The 13,415-nt window shown below is 41.5% G+C and overlaps 1 long non-coding RNA gene across 1 annotated transcript; it reads left to right on the forward strand.

The window, feature by feature from the left end:
- The first annotated feature begins 10,336 nt into the window (after nucleotides 1–10,336).
- Nucleotides 10,337–12,955, forward strand: LOC119287900. Its single transcript, XR_005141009.1, has 2 exons — nucleotides 10,337–10,732; nucleotides 11,850–12,955. It is a non-coding gene; the product is annotated as an uncharacterized LOC119287900 (long non-coding RNA).
- The last annotated feature ends 460 nt before the right edge of the window (nucleotides 12,956–13,415 follow it).

Raw genomic sequence — 13,415 nt, forward strand, 5'->3', positions numbered from 1 at the left:
TGTCTGAAGGGAAGGAGTGTGTGCCATGTAAATTGTAAAACGAGTTGGCATGTCGGCATATGTGGAGTATATATAACTGACGTTCGATCCTTCTTTGATTGATCGGTTTGTCAGATCCTCTGGATCAAATGTGTACGTAGTATTACCTTAGGTACGTACAGTTCGGCCAAGGAACGATACATATAGATACATGTCCGCCGTATTTACGAGCTCGAGATATGTACGTGGAGACGCTGTATGTATACAGCTGCAAGTTGCAACGTATATGTGTGTACCTAGAGCCATGAGGGGCCATCTTGTCCGCGAGGCACACGCAACTGAAATGTGTAATCTGTGCTGTTGATTATGTTTTGTGTTTCTTCCGAATTCTGATGACATCATTCAACATAACAAGGACTTGTGACAGATAGGGATGTAATCTCTGTACCTGTCGTGGTACCAGTGACAGGGGCTATCTTCATGTTGAGTAATTGCTGGGCAGTTGATGCTAGAAAGAATTCCTTGTTTAACACTGTATTAAATTTCGTTTCCCTATTTGACACCGTATTTTTTTTTCTTTTCTATATAACACTAAGTCTAAGTTTCATGCCTTTAATAACACTTCTGTCCATTTTTTATCTAACGATGTTAACTTGCATGTAAAAAGCCACTTTTGCCCTTCATGTAATATGAACCCGCCATCCCGCAGAAGTCGCCTTCTGCCCGATCCGTCTCCACAGGTCCCATCCTCTCCTTCTCCCCATTCAGATTCTTTTTGTGATGTACCGGACTGGTTTTTATTATGTATATGGGAGTATACATATTACTCGCCCAATAGTAAATTTGTTTCTAGTGGTCCACAACACCCAAGACATAGCAGAAAACCTGAACCTGAACATGCGCCTCTTCTGACCAGAGAGGGAGTTAGAGGAGGACCGTAGTTCCAAGAAGGAAGAAGGGGACCACTTAAGAGCCAGCCATGATCTAATACAGCTCCATGGGAGTTTAGCCAAATGATAGTCGAAGACGACTACGTTTTTTTACCGGAGCCGGGATGTACCGGTGCTTGATCCACCGTTGATGCATGTGGTCAAGATTGATGCCATCTGACACAGTATAAACATGCACACTCTTATACCCGCTGAATACAACTGACAAGTACTGACGTAGACCCATGTGTGCAGCTTTTTGCATGGTAGGCAGTGTGTGAAGATTACATCTATTCTAAAGTATTCTCTTTCTCCCCATGCAGAAGACTTATATTTACTTTCTTACTAAAACTTTGGATGATAAATATCTTTAGAACCATAACCCCGTTTTTATTTTTTTTAATATATTATAATTCCTAGCGAGAAGATCTTCAGAACAAGATCAATCAAGGATACGTTTGAACTAGTTTAAATTTTAATGTTTCACTCAGTTCAAAAGAATATAATTTCACTCATTTCAAAATAAGTATTTCACTAATTTGAAAAGGCACGTTTCACTCCTTTGAGAAAAACTATTTTCATGTGTTTAAAAAAAGTTTCACTCATTAAAAAATGACCTGGTTCACGTGTATATGTTTACTCAAAAAATAGTTTCCACTCATTTCAATAATTAGTTATCTTTCAGTTGCATTCAAAATCCAATTTCACTTAGTATGAAAAACTGATTTTATTATAATTTCAATATGTTGAGTGAAATAACTTTCATATGTTGACAAATATAAGTTTTACATTTAGTAAATAACCAGTTTTGCATGTTTTCACACAACGGAATAACCAAACTTGACAAACACATTGAAATAAGTTTCATGAAAAAGAATCCACTCATTTTACAAAACGGATTTCACTCCTTTGAGTAAACATATTTCACTCAAATTTTAACCATATTTCACTCATTTGAAACAACCAATTTCGCTTGTTTCAAATGATTTCACTCATTTCACAAAATATATTTCACTAAGTTCAATGAAAAGTTACGTTTCAATTACCCAAAAAATCGAATTTCACTATGTTCCAAAAAATGATTTCCTAAAATTCAAATAATTTTGAAATATGTTTCATAAGTTTAAAAACATATTGTTTCATATATTTGAAATATTCAATTTCATGCTTTGGAAAAATCATTAAGATTATAATTTCACACATTAAAAATTATAATTGAACTCAAAAACAAACTTCACTCACTTCATTCATTTAAGAATATAATTTCACTCATTCCAACAATTGGTTTCGATCATTAAGAGACCGTTTTCACCCGCTTTAGAAGAAAAAATATTTCAAAAACCAATTTCAATTTGAAAAAAGCACTCATTTCATTAAACAGATTTCACTCACTATATATTTTTTGGAATAATCAAAATTTTGTGTCTTTGAAATAACAAGTATAAAAATTCTAAATAATAAGGTTCATGCATTTCACATCGAAATATGTGTCATGTGTATCAAAAATAGATTTCACTTAATTCACTTGTGAAATGGCGGATATCTCACTTTCCAAACGAGTGAAATACATCAATCTCGTTTCAAAAAATATATCCAATATTGGTCTTGTTTTAAAGGTCTTGTTGGCAGAATTTCATATATGTATAAAATTTGAAAAATAGTGATTCGGTTAAAAAGTGATATATCATCTAAATTTTCAAAGCCAAATAGAATGAACAGGTGGGGATCAATCACATGCCGCATGCTACTCTTTGTCTCTCCTTCTGACAAAAAGTGATATTGTGGGGCATAGACAAGACAAGCTGACTTGACATAATGAGAGAGATACAAAGAGAAGCCTGAGGGAATACATGTCAAAAAAACACGTACACACTCATCTAAAAGCAAATGAGTGGTGGATGCTCCACCGGTACCTCCCTCCACCGGTAAAAAGAGGTTTGCGTAGTCGAAGAACACATGGTTGGTGTCCTTCCTAGCCCCAAAAGTTTACAAAAGTCGGTCCTAGGACCATTACACTTGTGAATCTGATACGTCGTGGGAACGCGACCACAAATGGCCTGCCACATGAAGATTTTGATCTTAAAGGGAATTCTAGCACGCCAAACATCCTTGAATCTCAGGGCAGGAGAAACTCCAATCAATCTGGAATTGAGTGATTTCACGGAAAAGCGGCCCGAGGCTGAGTGATTAGGCTCACTCCAACATTCCACGGCATGATAGTGCGACCAAATTCAACACTTTTAGTATATTTTTTGTGTTGCGCTTGAGCTCAACACTTCGTGGTTGAAGACATTAATGGTTCATTGTCATTTGGAAGAGAATCAACATCTCCCCCTGCAACTCAATAATGTTAATTTAGCATAAAAAATAAGAATGTTATTTTAAGCTTTACTTGGTGAGTCATCTAGTGGTACCATTATTCATTTAAATGTTCACACACACACACACACACACACACACACAGAGAGAGAGAGAGAGAGAGAGAGAGAGAGAGAGAGAGAGAGAGAGAGAGAGAGAGAGAGAGATACTCAAGACACAACCCTGTGATTTGTAGTGAACAGAACCGATAATCTTGAAAGGAATATAAAATATCCTAAAAGAACATGTATAAGACATGAAAATAGACCACTTCATCGAGCTAAACCGCCGGCCCATCAGTAATCAAAATCGCCACTCCCCTAAGGTCTAATGAAATTGAACATGAACATCTTAGAATAGCCTTGCTTCATTGGTCTAGCCAACTTGAAGCAAACATATATGTGAATGGGATATACAATGTCTGCATGGCTCAATGTTTCATGGATGTCTAATTTTTCCAGGAGCAACACAAATAACTTCAGCACAAACTGGCTACGGATATTTAACAAACATGGGTAAAACTTGAAGACTAATAACTAGCTTCAGTAGACGAAATCAATTCAGATGCTTCGGTATTATAGTTTGACGAAGGAAAACAATCCTCAAAAGGAACCCCGTTGCATGTGCAAGGCTACGAGGAGGATGGGGCATGGCCAGGGACAGAGGAGCGGCAAGACCGTTGATCATGACCTCTTAAGGACTAGTCAAAGCCAACGGAGGGCTATGGCTCACGTGTCATCGGAAAAAAATCCAATACGAGCAGGTCTTTCCTCTTAACAAGTGAGACCCGGCCACAACACCAATCTAAGAGCAATGTAGTCTTCTTCTTTCTTATATTATCACACATCCATAGTCCAATAGGATCAAGGCGACGTTGAGTGCAAAAGTGCATGAGTAGGAACACATGCACCATAGCCCAAGAGAAGCTCGGAACACATGCACCATAGCTAGGCGTACCACATCCATGTTGCAACAATGTCCTCGACTAGCAGAGACTGATAGAACCCTCATTCTCATAGTTCGCAGCAGGACTCAATGCAAAAAACAATGTGTGACAGGTGTGGCCATCTTCAAAAGAGCACGAGTATTACCGTCCATGGCAGCGGACACATCGTATCTGTTTGATGATTAACTGGTTGCCGTTTTGGCTAACACCTATCAGGTGGGCAAGTGTCATATCAGGGCTGAATGATTTCTAAAAGCGTGATTGATTTCTGTAGATCTGGCACTGGTTTTGACGATAGAACTGCAGTAAGAAAATTGGGAAAGAAGATATTTCTATGCTTTGAGATCTATGTGGTCCCGTGGCATCTTTTGGAAAAAATCTCTCTTGATAAGAGGAACAACCTGATCGTATACGATTTTTTGTCCATGCCACTGGAGCACGAGGGCTCACGGTCGATAGTGTTAGACTTAATCCAGTAGGATAGATTGGATCTTATGCCTAGAATTCAGATCACCTAATTGCATATGAACAAAGAGGGGTTGAGTCATCTTACCACCAATGGAAGAAGCCATTGGTGTAGGCGATGCGAAGTCCCGTGCTTGCTCGATGCAGGCGTGATGCAGGGTTTGGGTAGACGTTCGCAGCGGATAGTGGCGTCCCTCCAGGCGCCACCGGCACTGCCCTGGCACAGGGGCAGAGGTAGGATATGATCTTCCCGTCATGCAGCGCTCCCCCAGATCGGTTAGGGTTTTGGGATGTGGGGAGCAGGAGTAAACCTTACGAGAACTCGTCTAGCGCAGGTGTCGGCTGCTCCCCCATTTTTTTATGTGCGCTGGCGACAGGAGACCAAAACCATAGTTGGTTAGGGTGCCTCCGAGCAGGGTAAGTTGAGATCGAGGGATACGAACGTTGGTTCGTGACTTCCCTGTTTCTCTCTTTAACATAACTTATTTCTAGTCTTTTATTTTTGTTTAGGCCCATTGTGCCTCTAGATCAATACCAACATCCTCCCCCTTGATCGATAGGCTCAATGACTTTTGTCCATTCTCCATAGGAATAATATACCAGAGTAAGGTGTTACAACAACCGATGAAAAGCCATTGGACCTCAATACTCATAGCACGCATCCTATTTCAAAGTGGAACACATTTTACTTATTGGGAGTGGTTTATATTAGTGGTCCCATAATTCCAGAATCAAGAGGCTTCCAATAATCCCATGCCGGCTACATGATCACAAAATATATTGGGTGGTAAGCCTTTAGTAAGCGGATCCGCAAGCATACGTGTCGTACTGATATGCTAAACATTAATAGTTTGATCCTGGATTCTATGTTGAATAACACGGTACTTTAGGTCAATGTGTCTGGCAGCAGCACTTGACTTGTTGTTATTTGCATAGAAAACTGCGGGTTCATTATCGCAGTACAATGTCAGGTTTGGAAATTCTGTCAACCACTTTAAGTCCGGGAAGGAAATTCTTTAGGAATATAGCCTGCCCAGTGGCCTCAAAACATGCTAGATATTCTGCTATCATCGTAGATGAGGCAACTATCTTTTGCTTGGAGCTTCTCCACGATATGGCTCCTCCAGCGAGTGTGAATATATAACCTGACGTGGATTTCATACTATCCACACACCCGGCAAGATCAGAGTCTGAATAACCAATAACTTCCAAGTTATCAGACTTTCTATATGTAAGCATGAAATCTTTAGTACCTTGCATATAATGCAAGACTTTCTTTGTAGCCTTCCAGTGGTCCAGTCCTGAATTAGATTGAAATCTGCCAAGCATCCCGGTTACAAAAGCTAAGTCAGCGCGCGTACATACTTGAGCATACATGATGCTTCCGACAGCTGAAGCATAAGGAACCGTCTTCATCTGATCAGTTTCATTTTGGTTCCTCAGACATTGGAATGTCCCAAACTTATCACCCTTAACTATTGGGGCAGGTGAGGAAGAGCACTTATGCATATTGAATTTCTTTAGTATTCTCTCAAAGTATGCTTTTTGTGATAGTCCTAATGTTCCTTTGGACCTATCTCGACGAATCTCGATGCCAAGGACATATGAGGCTTCACCGAGATCCTTCATGTCAAATTTTGAGGACAAAAATCTCTTGGTCTCATGCAGCATATCTTTATCGCTGCAAGACAATAGAATATCATCCACATATAGGACTAAAATGTGAACCTACTGCCTTTAAATTTAGCATATATGCAGTTGTCCACTTCATTCTCTTTAAAACCAAAAGTTCTAATAATCTCGTCGAACTTGAGGTACCACTGCCTTGAACCTTGCTTCGAGCCATATATGGATTTCTTTAAACGACATGCCATATGTTCTTTTCCTTCCATGACAAAACCTTCAGGTTGAGTCATGTAAACTTCTTCTTTTAAGTTACCATTCAAAAACGCCGTCTTGACATCCATTTGATGTAGGTCCAAAACATAATGAGCTACAAGTGCCATGGCAATTCTAAAAGAATCTTTGGATGACACAGGCGAGAAGGTCTCCTTATAATCGATTCCTTCTCTCTATGTAAAACCCTTTGCTACAAGTCTCGCTTTGAACCTTTCGACGTTCCCTTTGGAATCATATTTTATTTTGTAGACCCACTTGCAGCCTACCCTTTTGGCTCCATCAGGAACTTCTACTAAGTCCCAAACATTATTCGAGCTCATAGATTTCAATTCGTCTTCCATGGCTACCAACCATTTGGACGAGTCTTCACTTTTAGTGGCTTCTTTATATGAAGTCGGATCTTGTGCCTTCCCTATGTCATTTTCATCCTCAAACATGAAAGTGACATAATCGCTAGAGATGGCCTTTTTCTTTTTCCGTTCTGATCTTCTCGTAGGCTCATTAGTATGTGCATTTTCTCCTGCCCGAGAAGGTTGAGGATTAACATTGGGTTGAGGCTCATCATTTGGCCGAGGATCCTCATCATGCTGAGGATCTTCATTATGCTGAGGCTCCTCGTCGGATTGAGGATCCACTTCAGGTTCGGGATCACCAGTAGGTGTCTCGCGCATATTATGCATAGGGATAAAGTTCTGTTGGATAGTCTGGGATGGAACGTACACCCGCTTCTCCTGAAGATCAATCGCCCTAACCTCACTGACTTCATTATCCTCAAAAAATACCGCTTGCCTGGTTTCCACAAACTTGGTGGTATGACCTAGGCAATAAAAGCGATATCCTTTTCCTCTATGAGGGTACCCAATGAAAAAACAACTAACTGTCTTTGGATCCAATTTTTTAATATGTGGATTGAATACTTTAGCTTCAGCCGGGCAGCCCCACACTCACAAGTAATTCAACCTCGGTTTCTTTCCCGCCCACATCTCGTAAGGTGTGCTCGGTGCTGACTTAGTTGGAGCAAGATTTAGGATGTGTGCAGCTGTTTACAATGCCTCCAACCCAAGGCTTACTGGTAAGTTCGCATGACTAAGCATGCTACGTACCATGTCCATAAGAGTGCGGTTGCGACGCTCAGCTACGCCATTTTGCTGAGGTTCACCAGGCATGGAATATTGGGCAATTATTCCATTTTCAACAAGATATTTTGCGAATGGTCCTGGAATTTGCCCATAAGGAGAATGCCTGCCATAATATTCTCCCCCGCGATCAGACCGTACTACTTTGATCTTTAGGTTGAGTTCATTTTCAACCTCGGCTTTATAAATCTTAAATTTGTCCAAAGCCTTGGATTGATCACGTATGGGGTAAATGTAGCCATAGCAAGAGAAATCATCTGTGAAGATAATGAAGGAATCAAAACCATCCATAGACTTTACGTTAAAAGGTCCGCATATGTCAGTATGAATAAGTTCAAGGACCGATGTGGCTCTTACTGCTCCTTTCTTAATTGTTTTCACATATTTTCCCTTAATACAGTCAATACAATCGCACGCATCTAAGAAATCTAGCGGATGAAGTATTTCTTCTTTAATCAATCGTTCCATTCTCCCCCTCGAAATGTGACCCAAGCGACGATGCCACAATTTCAAAGAAGGATTGAAAGAAGGATTGATACTTCTTCCATTTTATGAGTGCGTTCATTCATATTCATTTCGCAGAGATTCACACACATAGGATAACCGGAAAGATTTAACATATAAAGTTTGCCTCGTCGGACGGCAAGACCAACATCCTTATTACAATACTTTAAAAAACAATGTTTCTCCCTGAAGGTACAATGAAATCCAAAATAATCTAAACATGAAACTGTAATGAAATTCCTACTCAAAGTAGGCACATAAAGAACATCCTTGAGCTGAAGTAGGAAACCAGTGTACAACTTCAAGGTGAGGGAGCCCACGGCTTCAACTTCAACCTCCTTCCCATTCGCAACATTAAGTCTTCTTGTACTCTTTAGGGTGTGGCTTATATGGAATCCCTGCAAAGGATTCGCGACATGAACGGTCGCACCTGAGTCAATCCACCATGTAGATTCAGAAAAATCAACATATGGAGATTCATCTACAAGAGTGATCTCATCCTTACCCCTTTTATTCAGCCACTTAAGAAAACCTGGACAGTCCGCCTTGACATGATTTGGCAGCTTGCAAAAATTGCAAAGTCTTTCTCCAGCGGCATTTGTAAGATTAACTGAAGTAGCCGTTGGAGGAGCGGAACGTGAACAACTTGCCTCGTTGCATTGCTTAGGCTTTTGAGGAATCTTTTTGAAAAACTGCTTTTTGTTCGGCACATTATTGTCATGAGCATGGTTCTCATGCTTCCTTTTCCCAAAACTAACATGGAAAGCTTGATCTTTCTATTCACTCTTAATTCTCTCTTCCTCCTGAATGCAATGTGCAATGAGTTCAGGTAGTTTCCATTTGATTTCAAGAGAATTATAGTTTATCTTGAATAGATTGAACTGTGAGGGTAGTGATCTAAAATCTAGGAGCACAAGAAGCTCTTCGCTCAAGTCAAACTTCATGGTTTTAAGCTTTGCCGCGGCATTGCTCATGCTCAAAATATGCTCATTTCCTTCATATTTTGCAAGCAGCTTGTGTAAAAGCTCATCTGCATACACTTTCTCTAAGCCTTTTAATTGTTCTTCCACCAATTTCAAATATTCGGCAGCACTTTCATTAGGGGGAATAGCCCCTTTAATCTCAGTGGAGATAGAGAAGTTCATAATTAGGAGTGCCATTCTATTGGACCTCTCCACTTCTCAATTTTAGTGTCGTGGGCTTTCTTAAGCTTAGCATACCCAGTGGCATCTTTTTTAGGTTCCACTGGTTTACTTTTCATTAGTGCAAGGTCAACCTCATGCCAACCCAAATGCAAAAGCGACGAGTCCTTCCAAGTTTGGAAGTTGTTTCCCGAGAGTGGTTTGATATTCTAGAGACCACGAGGACCGAAAGCTGTCATGATTTCAAAATTTCATAAGCAAAGGAAAAGAACACCATAGTTAAATTAAACTGCACAAAAATTAACCTACGTTGGTTTGATCAATTTTCATGCAAAAATTTAACTCCAAAATTATATCACCGTTGGGTAGAAAATATTAAGGAATTAATGGGGTGATTCAAATGTAAAACAACGTTGGTCTGTATTACAAAAATGATCACATTAATCTCGTGTGTAATATCAGTTTTTCCAACAAAACTTTAATAATACATCATTTATTGATATTACCATGAGATGAACATTAATATGCCATAAAACGACACAAACATTAATTCATAAAAGTTTTCTAAATAAAATTTCTCGTTGGTTCCATTCTATTAAGAAAACTAAAATAATTTTCAGCATCATTTTTCTGGCATATATATATAACAGTGCAGAACATTTTGAGGATAATCATACTACGTAAAATACACTGAATAAACAGAAAATACACAGAAACTTTAATTTTAGCCCATCAAACCACGACAGCCCGTTAAGTTTCTAGCCCAGCACACGAAAACATAAAAAAAAAACACCTTTTATGCGGGCTAAGACAACTTGGGCCGAAGCCCAGGTGCTAAAGAGACCCGTATAATGCCCGGAGGCCTGCCCTGAGCCACCCGTCGCTCTCAGCCGTCCGATCGATCCGACGGCGGCGTTCGTTCCGCTCGGAACAAAACTGGCCAGGGTCAAACCCTAGCCCTCATTTCCCCATCTCCTCCCGATTTCTCCGCTCAAGTGAGTGACCACGCGACCACGCGACGGCGCCCGCATTGGTAGCTGAAGGCAGGCCGGCCATGGCTGCGCGGTGGCAGCCCTCGCCGGATGAGCGTGTAGTGGACCAAGTCCGGCGCGCTCTTCCGTCGAGGGTGGCTGCCGGCGACGCGCACATGGCCCTATTAAGCGGTGGGAGGTCCATTTCTTCGGTGGTTGCCGGCGTGATACTTCGAAGCTGATGACAGCGTGCAAGGCGCAGAGGCCAGGCGACGCACGCGTCCATTTGCGCAGCAGCGGCGGCTGCATCCTTCCGCACGCCTCCCCGAGAGACGGCAGCGTTCCAGCCATGGCATGCACGCACGGCGGCGGCCGTGCGGCCCCGAACACTGGCATCATTTAAGTGAGCCCAACATCTCTTATTTTCTTAAACTTCATGCATTAGGGTTCTGATTTGGGATTTCATAAATGGGGAAAATATTATAGGGTTCCAGAATTGGGGATTCTCTAGGGTTTGGCGGAATTGGTATGATGGTTTGTTTCCTTTAATTTCGCCGATTCATCACGTTCTAATGGCACCAATAGGAGCTTAAATCAGTGCTAATCAACATATCTTAATGCGGAAGTGTGGCAGAATTAAACTAACAGAACATGATTGGTCATAATCATTGGATAATTAGCACTGACCCATGGCCAATTATACTTTAAGCAAAACCTCTTAACCCAAGAGATTAATCTTGACTTCAACAGAGGGCAATTTGACAAAACATTAATCATTAACCTTTAACAGTGATGATCTGGACTTACTTAAGCACACTAACATAAACAAAACATCATTAGGGATCTAATCTAGGCATATTATGGCTCAAGATACCATTGTTAGACTTAATCCAATAGGATAGATTGGATCTTATGCCTAGAATGCAGATCGCCTAATTGCATGAGAACAGAGGGGTTGAGTGATCTTACCACCAATGGAAGAAGCCATTGGTGTAGGCGATGCGAAGTCCCGTGCCTGCTCGATGCAGGCATGATGCAGGCTTGGGGTAGACGTTAGCAGCGGGTAGCGGCGTCCCTCTGGGCGCCACCGGCACTGCCCTGGAACAAGGGCAGAGGTAGGAGATGATCTTCCCGTTGTGCAGTGCTCCCCCAGATCGGTTAGGGTTTTGGGATGTGGGGAGCAGGAGTAAACCTTACGAGAACTCGTCTAGCGTAGGTGCCGGCTGCTCCCCCATCTTTTTATGTGCGCTGGCGACAGGGGACCAAAACCATAGTTGGTTAGGTTGCCCCCGATCAGGGCGCGTTAGTTGAGATCGAGGGGACGAACGTTGGTTCCTGACTTCCCTGTTTCTCTTTTTAACGTAACTTATTTCTAGTCGTTTATTTTCGTTTTGGCCCATTGGGCCTCTAGGTCAATACCAACAGATAGAGGGCAAGTCAACATCGTGCCACAATGTTTCTCTCTTTAATGTAACTTATTTCTAGTCGTTTATTTTCGTTTTGGCCCATTGGGCCTCTAGATCAATACCATCAGATAGAGGGCAAGTCAACATCGCGCCACAATGTCGAAGACGAAGGGATCAAACCTTCCTGATGGTGGATAAGAGAAGAGGAGGGTTATCTGCAATACCAGATTTGAGTTGTTGACTATGATCCCACCTGTGATCTCAGTCATTATGTTCCTTACCGAACTGGTGGGGACTTTCCAAGTTTCCATTGGTTGTTGGTTTTCACGAGATACTTCACCTGGAATCAATGTACTAGCTGGTATGTGGGTCCATATATATTGTGCATGTGGGTCCATATATATTACTCATCCGTCTTCTCCCGACAAGAATCGGGGTCTGTTGGGCAACACACACGATTGTAGCTATCATATCAATTGGTCATTGATGGGAAAGGCCAACGGTAGTAGTATAAATCTGGATGAGACGGGACGAAGAGAGTATGCAATAGATTAGTAGTGGGGAATAGGAGACACCGGGAATAAGAGCATGGGTCTTGTTTCACTTCATAGGTCTCTGATGTATCCCTAGGACTAGGGATAGTTTTAGATTTGAATCCAAACACACAATGCACGTTAGGCTTCATTGGCAGTAGGTGCGGTAGGTGAATTTGAAGGGAACAAACTCCTCCGCATGTTGCGTTGAAGAATGTAGTCACGTAATTAATTAACGTGCATGTAACTTTTCATATACTAGCTGTTATGTCGCTGACTCCCAAAAAGCCCGGCTCAAATTAATCTCTGCAGACCGAAGCAAATTTCAAGGGGTGCGCTGATGAGATCAGGCCCCGTGGCCGCGCTTGTATCATGGTGGCAACTCCACAACAGTAGAAGCTAGTTAGAAATATGCCATGCTTGCTTACTGAGCAGGTGGCTCAGCAGTGGACCTCGGCAGTCGTGGGCAACCACCATGACGAAACTATACCTGATTGAATTATAGTTGTATCAAATGGCCAGTAGGACCAAGTATTGTAGGTCATGCGATTCGGCGTTAGATTTGTAAAAATTTAAGCTACCACCGTCCTCTGCTCATGTTGAATGGTATATTTTTGTTATTCTGCTTTTTTTTATATTTCTACTTTGTTTTTCTGAATCCCGGAAATTAAAGAGACATCCAAGATCCATTGAGTCTCTCTTTCAATAGATGTCACATGTGACTTTAATCTTATGTTTTTCTTTTGGTTGACATTTATATAATTAAGAATAGATGGTTATGTCCATATAAATGTAAACACCATGAACGAGCCCAATGGTGATAGTGAAGAAATAAATGATTCCATACAGTAGAAAAATCTTTGTGCTAAAATCGTCCATGACCAGCATTGTGCTAAAATCGTCCATGACCAGCACCATCGGGCTAGCATGTTCTCTCCCTACCTCCTCTAGTCGGATAGTAGCATGAAACACCAAAGCACTACCGGGTATGAACTTAACGAAAAATCTTGATATTCCGGACGCAAAGAGGACCACGACCGATGTGGGGGAGAGGTGATGATATGGAGCACCATCCGCCACTGCTTCACGGCTCGGGGCGATGGCTACCCAGATCGATAGGAGAGAAACAAGGACCTCTGGAGGAGTC

The sequence above is a fragment of the Triticum dicoccoides genome, chromosome 4A (assembly GCF_002162155.2).
Source record: "Triticum dicoccoides isolate Atlit2015 ecotype Zavitan chromosome 4A, WEW_v2.0, whole genome shotgun sequence".
Taxonomy (NCBI): Eukaryota; Viridiplantae; Streptophyta; class Magnoliopsida; order Poales; family Poaceae; genus Triticum; species Triticum dicoccoides.